The 8,566-nt window shown below is 34.8% G+C and overlaps 1 protein-coding gene across 1 annotated transcript in view; it reads right to left on the minus strand.

The window, feature by feature from the left end:
• Nucleotides 1-6,913: 6,913 nt before the first annotated feature.
• The window catches only part of LOC111397093, an 8,915-nt gene continuing 7,262 nt past the window's right edge, over nt 6,914-8,566 (minus strand). Inside the window, exons 7-8 of the mRNA XM_023023826.1 lie at nt 7,556-7,677; nt 6,914-7,436 (exon numbers count right to left, since the gene is read on the minus strand). The gene's annotated coding sequence lies outside the window, so the exon portion shown is untranslated. The remainder of the gene's footprint in view (nt 7,437-7,555; nt 7,678-8,566) is intronic.

An 8,566-nucleotide genomic window follows, 5' to 3' on the forward strand; every position in this document is an offset into this window, starting at 1 on the left:
AGATATCCTTTTTGGAGTTGGGCTCATCAGTCGCTCTATGGAGACACCTACCATGACCCATATGAAAACTGCAAAGAGAATTATTCGCTACATCAAAGGTATGCTTGATTATGGCTTAGTCTATTCATCAGCTATTGAGTTCAAACTTGTTGGATATAGTGACAGCGATTGGGGTGGAGATAGTGATGATAGAAAGAGTACAACTGGGTATGTGTTTTACTTGGGCGACACAGCTTTCACTTGGACCTCAAAGAAGCAATCGATCGTAGCACTACATGTAAAGTTGAATATGTTGCAGCAACATCAAGTGTCTGTCATGCGATTTGGCTTAGAAACTTGTTGAAGACGCTTGGAGTATCACAAGAAGAGCCAATCGAAATCCATGTTGATAACAAATCGGCATTGGCATTGGCAAATAACTCAGTATTCCATGATAGAAGTAAGCACATTGATACAAGATATCATTTCATAAGAGAAAGCATTGCAACGAAAGACGTGCAGCTGAAATATGTAACCTCCCACGAGCAGATCGCCGACATTCTCACTAAGCCACTCAAGCATGATGTGTTCCGCAAGTTAAGAACTCTACTTGGAGTAGCAAAATAAAGTTTAAGGGGGGACGTTGAGTAGTAAACTTGATTTTTGGACTAAATAATATGGGTTTAAGGATTTTGCTTATAGGCCCAAATCAATTAAAAGGCCCAACGTGCATAGCATTTCTAGAAGCATTATCTAGAAAAATCTATATAAATATCTAAGTAAGATATGTGGTTTTATAAAGAATATTTAAAGAATTCTAGGAAAATATTTTGATGTGTGGTCTAGGTATCTCTAGAAAATGTGTGGACTAGAATCTTCTTGTAAACACCACATAAAGGGGTAGTGCCCTCCATTTTTTGACAAGCCAAAAAGTGTGTAAAGTCTTGAATTTGAGAAATACAAGTTTCCTTTTTCACTTCATTCTTCCTATTAGTGTTGTTCTCTTAAAAGTCTTAGCCAATCCAAGTTAGTAAACACATCTTTCCTCCAACATACTTCACTTTGGAGAGGACGTCATCACAGGTTACATTCTCAGATTGTGGTCAATCTTCTGGTGACACACAGCTAGTCGGACGCTTAGGACATGCTTGTTACACAATTCAAGACCAGACTATCCAATGTTATATAATCTAGCTTATCGAACGATCTGTTACGAGTGCATGAAACTCATCATTACCACATAAGGTCACTGAGATCATAGGATTAGTAAACAACAATAAAAATGAGAATATGCGTCCAAAGCTGAAGGTGGTACAATAGGGATAATTAAAGAGAAAAATTAACTTGAGCACTCAGGGCATGATTTACTTAGCCTCTTTAATAGGTTCAGTTGTAGACGAGGTAAAGACATGGCAAAAATTCTGCGTCTATGTTTCTCCCCATGCAAAATGAATATATGGCAGAAGCAGAAGTGAGCAGCCGAAGGCACCCATATGCACAGTGGAAGGTGATGTCCCCGAGGATGCAAAACTTCATGATACAAATAGATTTTCAAGAGGAAATTTAAAGTAGATGAAACAATCGATAAGAATAAGATGAGACTAGCGATAAAATGTTCCAAACTGAGGGAGAAATGATAGCACAATTTCTTATATAGAGAAAGATATATTTTTGAAACTCAATAATGAAGTTATTGTACAACCATATCAAAGTATGAAAATTCGCAAGGAACAAGTGTAATATATAAATTATGTCATTTTTAGTATTATCGTAATATTGTTTCATTTTTTTTATCATCATCAAATTCACGACCAAAATCTTGACGTTCAACGTCGAAATTTTTTTGCCCGCACTGAACTCGTATCCTGGCTCCACCCCTGTTGCTACTTCTAGCTTTTGCAATAGCTCCAGTTCATGTAACTGCTGTGGTTTAAAAGCGCATGTTAATGGTAAGTAATGAACCATGTTAATGGACAAATTAAATCACCCCTCATGAAGCCTATAACTCAGTTCAACACACTGAATGAAAACAATTTGCTCCTTTTTCTCACTCTTGTTTCTCCAATACTTCCGTAGGGTTCCTAGCTTTCTTCTCTTCGATTTTTCTCATGTTTTTGGTGATAGTGTTCATCGGTCTAGAAGCTTGGTGTTCAGTTTACTGACAAACATTCAATAAATCTCAGAAACATAGGTGAAGAGATTAATTCATTTTAAGGACACTGTATGTTACACATGCTTTGATTTGCAGTTATGTCTCTACTGTTGTAATAATTTAGATTTACAATTCATTAATGTGATTATTTCCATCCTGCCTCTTCTTTTGTTAATAGACAGGGGCGGACCCAGATAGTTTGAATTGTGGGGTTAAAAATGAATTTTTTTTTTCGAACAACGTATCATTAACGAAAATAAAACCATATATTACGATAATAGGATTTGGGTTTGGACTTTTTGGGCATTGGGTTAGAGAAATTAATTGGGTTGACTCAGTACTTTGGTAGAAAACTACATTTTAAGCAAAGGCAAAAAAATAAAAAAATAAAAAATAAAAATCTAAATAACTATGAGGTCATTTTACCCCACATGACCCCATGTGGGTCCACCAGCGTTAATAGATATATATTATGTCTAACAAGAAGAAATCGGGGGTTTAGAGGTTAAGAGGGTTTTGTACCTAGGATGATTGATGAATCACGAAGTGTTGATGTTACTATTGTCCAATTGATGATTATTCCCCAATAAAATGCGTGTAAACACCCAAGAAACTGTGGTTATAGTTAATTTTTAGGGAAAAAGATATTAAAAAATGGAATAATTAGGCCCAACACTTCAATGGTAGTCAATATTTCATTAGAAGCTCCTTAAAATTTAAGGATTAAAGTCAAACGTTAATTTTAATCACATATTTTACACGTACCATAATTACTACTCATTTTTATTATATTATAATTTCAAAAACTTATAAACATCAACAAGCACTTAGTTGGGTCTGGTTAAAGAAAAAGTAGGATACATAGTAATATAATAGAATTACGGCATTAAAAGCATTCACAATCATCAAATCCCACCCCCACCATTTTCTGTTTGGATCATGATATTCAATACCATTAGTGTTTAACTCTGGTCTAGATGACAGTACTTGTGTCATTAAATTATAAGTGCAATCAAATAAAAGTAATTACGACTCATTTATTCAGATCTTTGATATGCTAACATCTGGCGTTCAAAATCATTAGTACTCGATAGTATTATTCTCTCTTTTTCCAACCTACCAATTTCCCATTTTGGGCAAATTTCTATTAAAATGGTTAATTGCCTCCCCACATCCCCCAAATAAACCCAAATCCTAATATTTTTGCTCACATAATCTTAGATAGCGTTGAATCAAGTCAAACCCCTCAAAATTGACGTTTTTTCGTCTATAGGAGTTCATATTCAATTTATGTTTCTCTGTGGACTGTTTCTACTTCGAACTAATATGAAAATTAGAGAGAAAGTAATGTGATGTCATGTTTAAATCTCTCACATTCCGCAGTAAAATACTGAATACTTCCACTACCAAGTGATTCAATTTTTCCCCATCAAAATTTTATTTTCCCTTTTGTCTAAAAAAAATTTCTAGTTGGTTGGGGATTTCAGTGCGCCACATGATGAACATACAGAGCTCTCTCATAAAATTTGATGTGTTATTACTTTATTGCTTTTTTTGGTATTTAATTAGGTCTTTTTTTTTTTTTTTTTCTTTTTTGGTATTTAATTAGGTCCATTTTTTTATTTTTATTTTTTGCTTGAATTGTGAATTATTTTTACAATAAGTGAAATTGTTTGACAAAAAATACTTTTCTCATTTACTAGACAATCTCTACTCCATTCCAAACTCAGAGGGCGCATACGGTATGCAACATCGCATATAAACATAAATCAAGCCTCTCGAGTACCACATTAATTCAATTTGAACCAATGACAGAGCTGTCACTCAGATCCAGTGAAGGCGTTATTTAACTATCGAAATTTTTTCAAACACATACTATAATAATATAAAAAAATCATGTAATAAAATCTCAAATTTCAGTGAGAGTCAGTGGATACTTTTATGCTACTAATTTAACCAATAAATTTGAAAAAATAAATTCAGGTTGCATCTACACATTATCAAATATCATACAATGTATGCAAAATATCAAAACAACAAATAACATATATTCACATAGCACAAAATGACAAAAACAACTCAAGCCAAGAAATATCTCAAATAATTCATATCCACGTCAGGGAATCCAAATAACACGTGCTGCAATCTCTATCTTATGAATATAACACAAATTGTAATCAAATAACATACAAAATATAGGGGCAGTCTGGCAGAAATTATTGGCTGATTTTGAGCACATTTTCGACCGTTACCTGTCGGCACATGGGTCCCATGTTGCAGCAATGTTTGAAAATCAAAAAGTGAAATACCTAAGTTGCCCATCAATCATAAGAAATGAATTAACTGTTAAGGGCAACATGGTCATTCTACAATAAATTGGTCCAACATTGCAGCTGTGATATCTGATTTCCTGCCATAAATGACTTGTCTCCATGAAAAGCAACGGGTAAAAATTTCACTGGAAATTTAAGTAAAATTTCTACCAAACGTATACTATGACTCAAAGCTAGATAACTCAAACCTGCAAAATATCGAGGAAGGTACACATAGTTTCAAATTAAATAACAAACTAGGTGTAGATGGTATTATTTGCGACATTAGACCCCGGACCTTGACCAAACCCCAACTATTAGATCCAAGTTTGCTTTCCTAAGAGAGGCTTCTCTGATTATTGCATTAGGATGCTTGAAGTAATATCCTCATTAATTAGTGTTTAACTCTGGTCTAGATGACAGTACTTGTGTCATTAAATTATAAGTGCAATCAAATAAAAGTAATTACGACTCATTTATTCAGATCTTTGATATGCTAACATCTGGCGTTCAAAATCATTAGTACTCGATAGTATTATTCTCTCTTTTTCCAACCTACCAATTTCCCATTTTGGGCAAATTTCTATTAAAATGGTTAATTGCCTCCCCACATCCCCCAAATAAACCCAAATCCTAATATTTTTGCTCACATAATCTTAGATAGCGTTGAATCAAGTCAAACCCCTCAAAATTGACGTTTTTTCGTCTATAGGAGTTCATATTCAATTTATGTTTCTCTGTGGACTGTTTCTACTTCGAACTAATATGAAAATTAGAGAGAAAGTAATGTGATGTCATGTTTAAATCTCTCACATTCCGCAGTAAAATACTGAATACTTCCACTACCAAGTGATTCAATTTTTCCCCATCAAAATTTTATTTTCCCTTTTGTCTAAAAAAAATTTCTAGTTGGTTGGGGATTTCAGTGCGCCACATGATGAACATACAGAGCTCTCTCATAAAATTTGATGTGTTATTACTTTATTGCTTTTTTGGTATTTAATTAGGTCCATTTTTTTATTTTTATTTTTTGCTTGAATTGTGAATTATTTTTACAATAAGTGAAATTGTTTGACAAAAAATACTTTTCTCATTTACTAGACAATCTCTACTCCATTCCAAACTCAGAGGGCGCATACGGTATGCAACATCGCATATAAACATAAATCAAGCCTCTCGAGTACCACATTAATTCAATTTGAACCAATGACAGAGCTGTCACTCAGATCCAGTGAAGGCGTTATTTAACTATCGAAATTTTTTCAAACACATACTATAATAATATAAAAAAATCATGTAATAAAATCTCAAATTTCAGTGAGAGTCAGTGGATACTTTTATGCTACTAATTTAACCAATAAATTTGAAAAAATAAATTCAGGTTGCATCTACACATTATCAAATATCATACAATGTATGCAAAATATCAAAACAACAAATAACATATATTCACATAGCACAAAATGACAAAAACAACTCAAGCCAAGAAATATCTCAAATAATTCATATCCACGTCAGGGAATCCAAATAACACGTGCTGCAATCTCTATCTTATGAATATAACACAAATTGTAATCAAATAACATACAAAATATAGGGGCAGTCTGGCAGAAATTATTGGCTGATTTTGAGCACATTTTCGACCGTTACCTGTCGGCACATGGGTCCCATGTTGCAGCAATGTTTGAAAATCAAAAAGTGAAATACCTAAGTTGCCCATCAATCATAAGAAATGAATTAACTGTTAAGGGCAACATGGTCATTCTACAATAAATTGGTCCAACATTGCAGCTGTGATATCTGATTTCCTGCCATAAATGACTTGTCTCCATGAAAAGCAACGGGTAAAAATTTCACTGGAAATTTAAGTAAAATTTCTACCAAACGTATACTATGACTCAAAGCTAGATAACTCAAACCTGCAAAATATCGAGGAAGGTACACATAGTTTCAAATTAAATAACAAACTAGGTGTAGATGGTATTATTTGCGACATTAGACCCCGGACCTTGACCAAACCCCAACTATTAGATCCAAGTTTGCTTTCCTAAGAGAGGCTTCTCTGATTATTGCATTAGGATGCTTGAAGTAATATCCTCATTACATTAATCGACCTCCAACTTAGGTACCATGCCTGTAACCAAACACATCATCCAGTAACCTCAAGTTAGGATTTGACAAAAACTTCCCCATCTTTGACACAATCAAGTCCCCAAGATCGATCCTATTTCCTTGAACTATTTGTCATATCATCCAAAAGTCCTCGTTGGTAAGACAAGATGGCCTACTGGGAATCGTTGTTCAAGACATGGACGACGATTAAATGCAAAATCCTCATATCCTGATCTAATATTAACACACACTTAACAGCCTAGACACTTGCGAATACTGATTAATTGCCATGCCAAAATGGTGTCTACACTTGTATCACTAGTCCATATACATAATTAAATAAATATATAAATAAATAAATATCAATCTGCATTCTGAGATTTTATGATATTGATCCAATTTCAATCCAATAGCAGCATCATGCTGGGTATACAGATTTACATCACAAATTCTAACTACTACCAGATAACTAAATCAATCCAAGATTATGCACAAGTTGTCCTTTCAATGTTTGTTTGACTGCATCTATGTAAAATTATTCACAGGTTGTATTTTAAATGTTTGTTCGACTAATTACAGATCTCAGCCTTTCGTTCCCTAATAGCCCACAAAAAGAATACTAATTTATAATTAACACCTTCACTCCCAATCTATTCAAGATATGAAGGAAAACCATATAGGGGCAGGTAGGGCTATGAAAGGATTTCCCCCTCGTCTCCTTGCAGAACTGCCTCTTCATCATCTTCTATGTAATCATCCTTTATGTGTTGCCCGAGCTGCTCCAGAGGGTTTCTCAAGTTACCACTGCTGATGGCTCCCATTATTGCTTCAAGTTCCTCCATAATCTCTCGATTCTCATCAATGTCAACAGTTTTTGTCATCTAAAATATATTGAAACAAACGCAGGAAAATTTAAATTTCTTTAGTTTCCCACAAGGCAAATAATAACAGAAATCACACAAGACCAAGAATTAAAAAGAGAAACAAATAGAAAAAAGACCTTTTCTACTGCAATTTTGGCAGCTTTTCTCTCTCTCTCATGCTGCATCTTCGACTCTGCCTCTGCCTTCGTTCTTAAGGTTGCTTCAACAGCTCTTAGTCCTGCTGCACTCCTAGCCTTCTCTGCAGACGGTCAAACATCCAGCGTAAGCAAAATGTTCCCAAAGGAAGTGAAATACAAATGCAATACTCATGTCATAAAAGAACAGAATGAAAGTCAGATAGCTAAATAAAAATTATTCAACCATCTTCAATATCATTCACAAAACAGAATAGATTCGCAGTTATAATTAAAATTTATGTTAGGCCACTTGCTTTGTATCACATCTATTTGTTGGGCTGTGATGACCAATGACCTTTCTTTTTCTGGGCTGTGATGACAAATGGGCTAAAGCCCAATAACTGTTTTTTATCAACTTAGGCTCTTGCCCAATAAAATGACCCGATCCGCCCCGGCCCAAATGGTAGATAAAACGTGTTTTGGCGTGGCATATTTTAATGCAGCCAAACACGCCTTTCTTCAGTTAAATGGGTGCCTCTTGACCGTTGGATTGAACTTGATCTAATGGTGGATCTTGTGGTATATATATACTTGGCCCCTTTTGCCCTAATTCACTTGGACCGTCATTTTTCTTTCTCTCCAGCTGCGGCTGAGGTTCCAGAGTATTCCATTCTCTCCTTCGTCTTCTTCGTGAGAGTCCAATCTCTGATTGGATCTGGTTTCTGTGTGATTCCATCTTTGTGTTCCTTAATACTGTGTGTATTGGAGAGTTTGGTGTGTGATTTTACCCCTTGTGGTTTCCTTTAACTGATAAAGGAAAACCTTAGGGTTTGGGGCGATCGGTGTGGGTCATACAGAAGGGTACAATCCTGTATTTTCTTGAGTCTGAGCCCTATTCATGAAAGGAACTTCATCTTGATGTCGTGTGGCTTGAGTTCTCGATGAATGACTGGAGGATTTAATTTTCTGCCTCTTTTCTTGTAATCTTTCTTGTTCATTTTCTGTGATTTT

This window comes from Olea europaea, chromosome 7 (assembly GCF_002742605.1).
Source record: "Olea europaea var. sylvestris chromosome 7, O_europaea_v1, whole genome shotgun sequence".
Lineage (NCBI taxonomy): Eukaryota > Viridiplantae > Streptophyta > Magnoliopsida > Lamiales > Oleaceae > Olea > Olea europaea.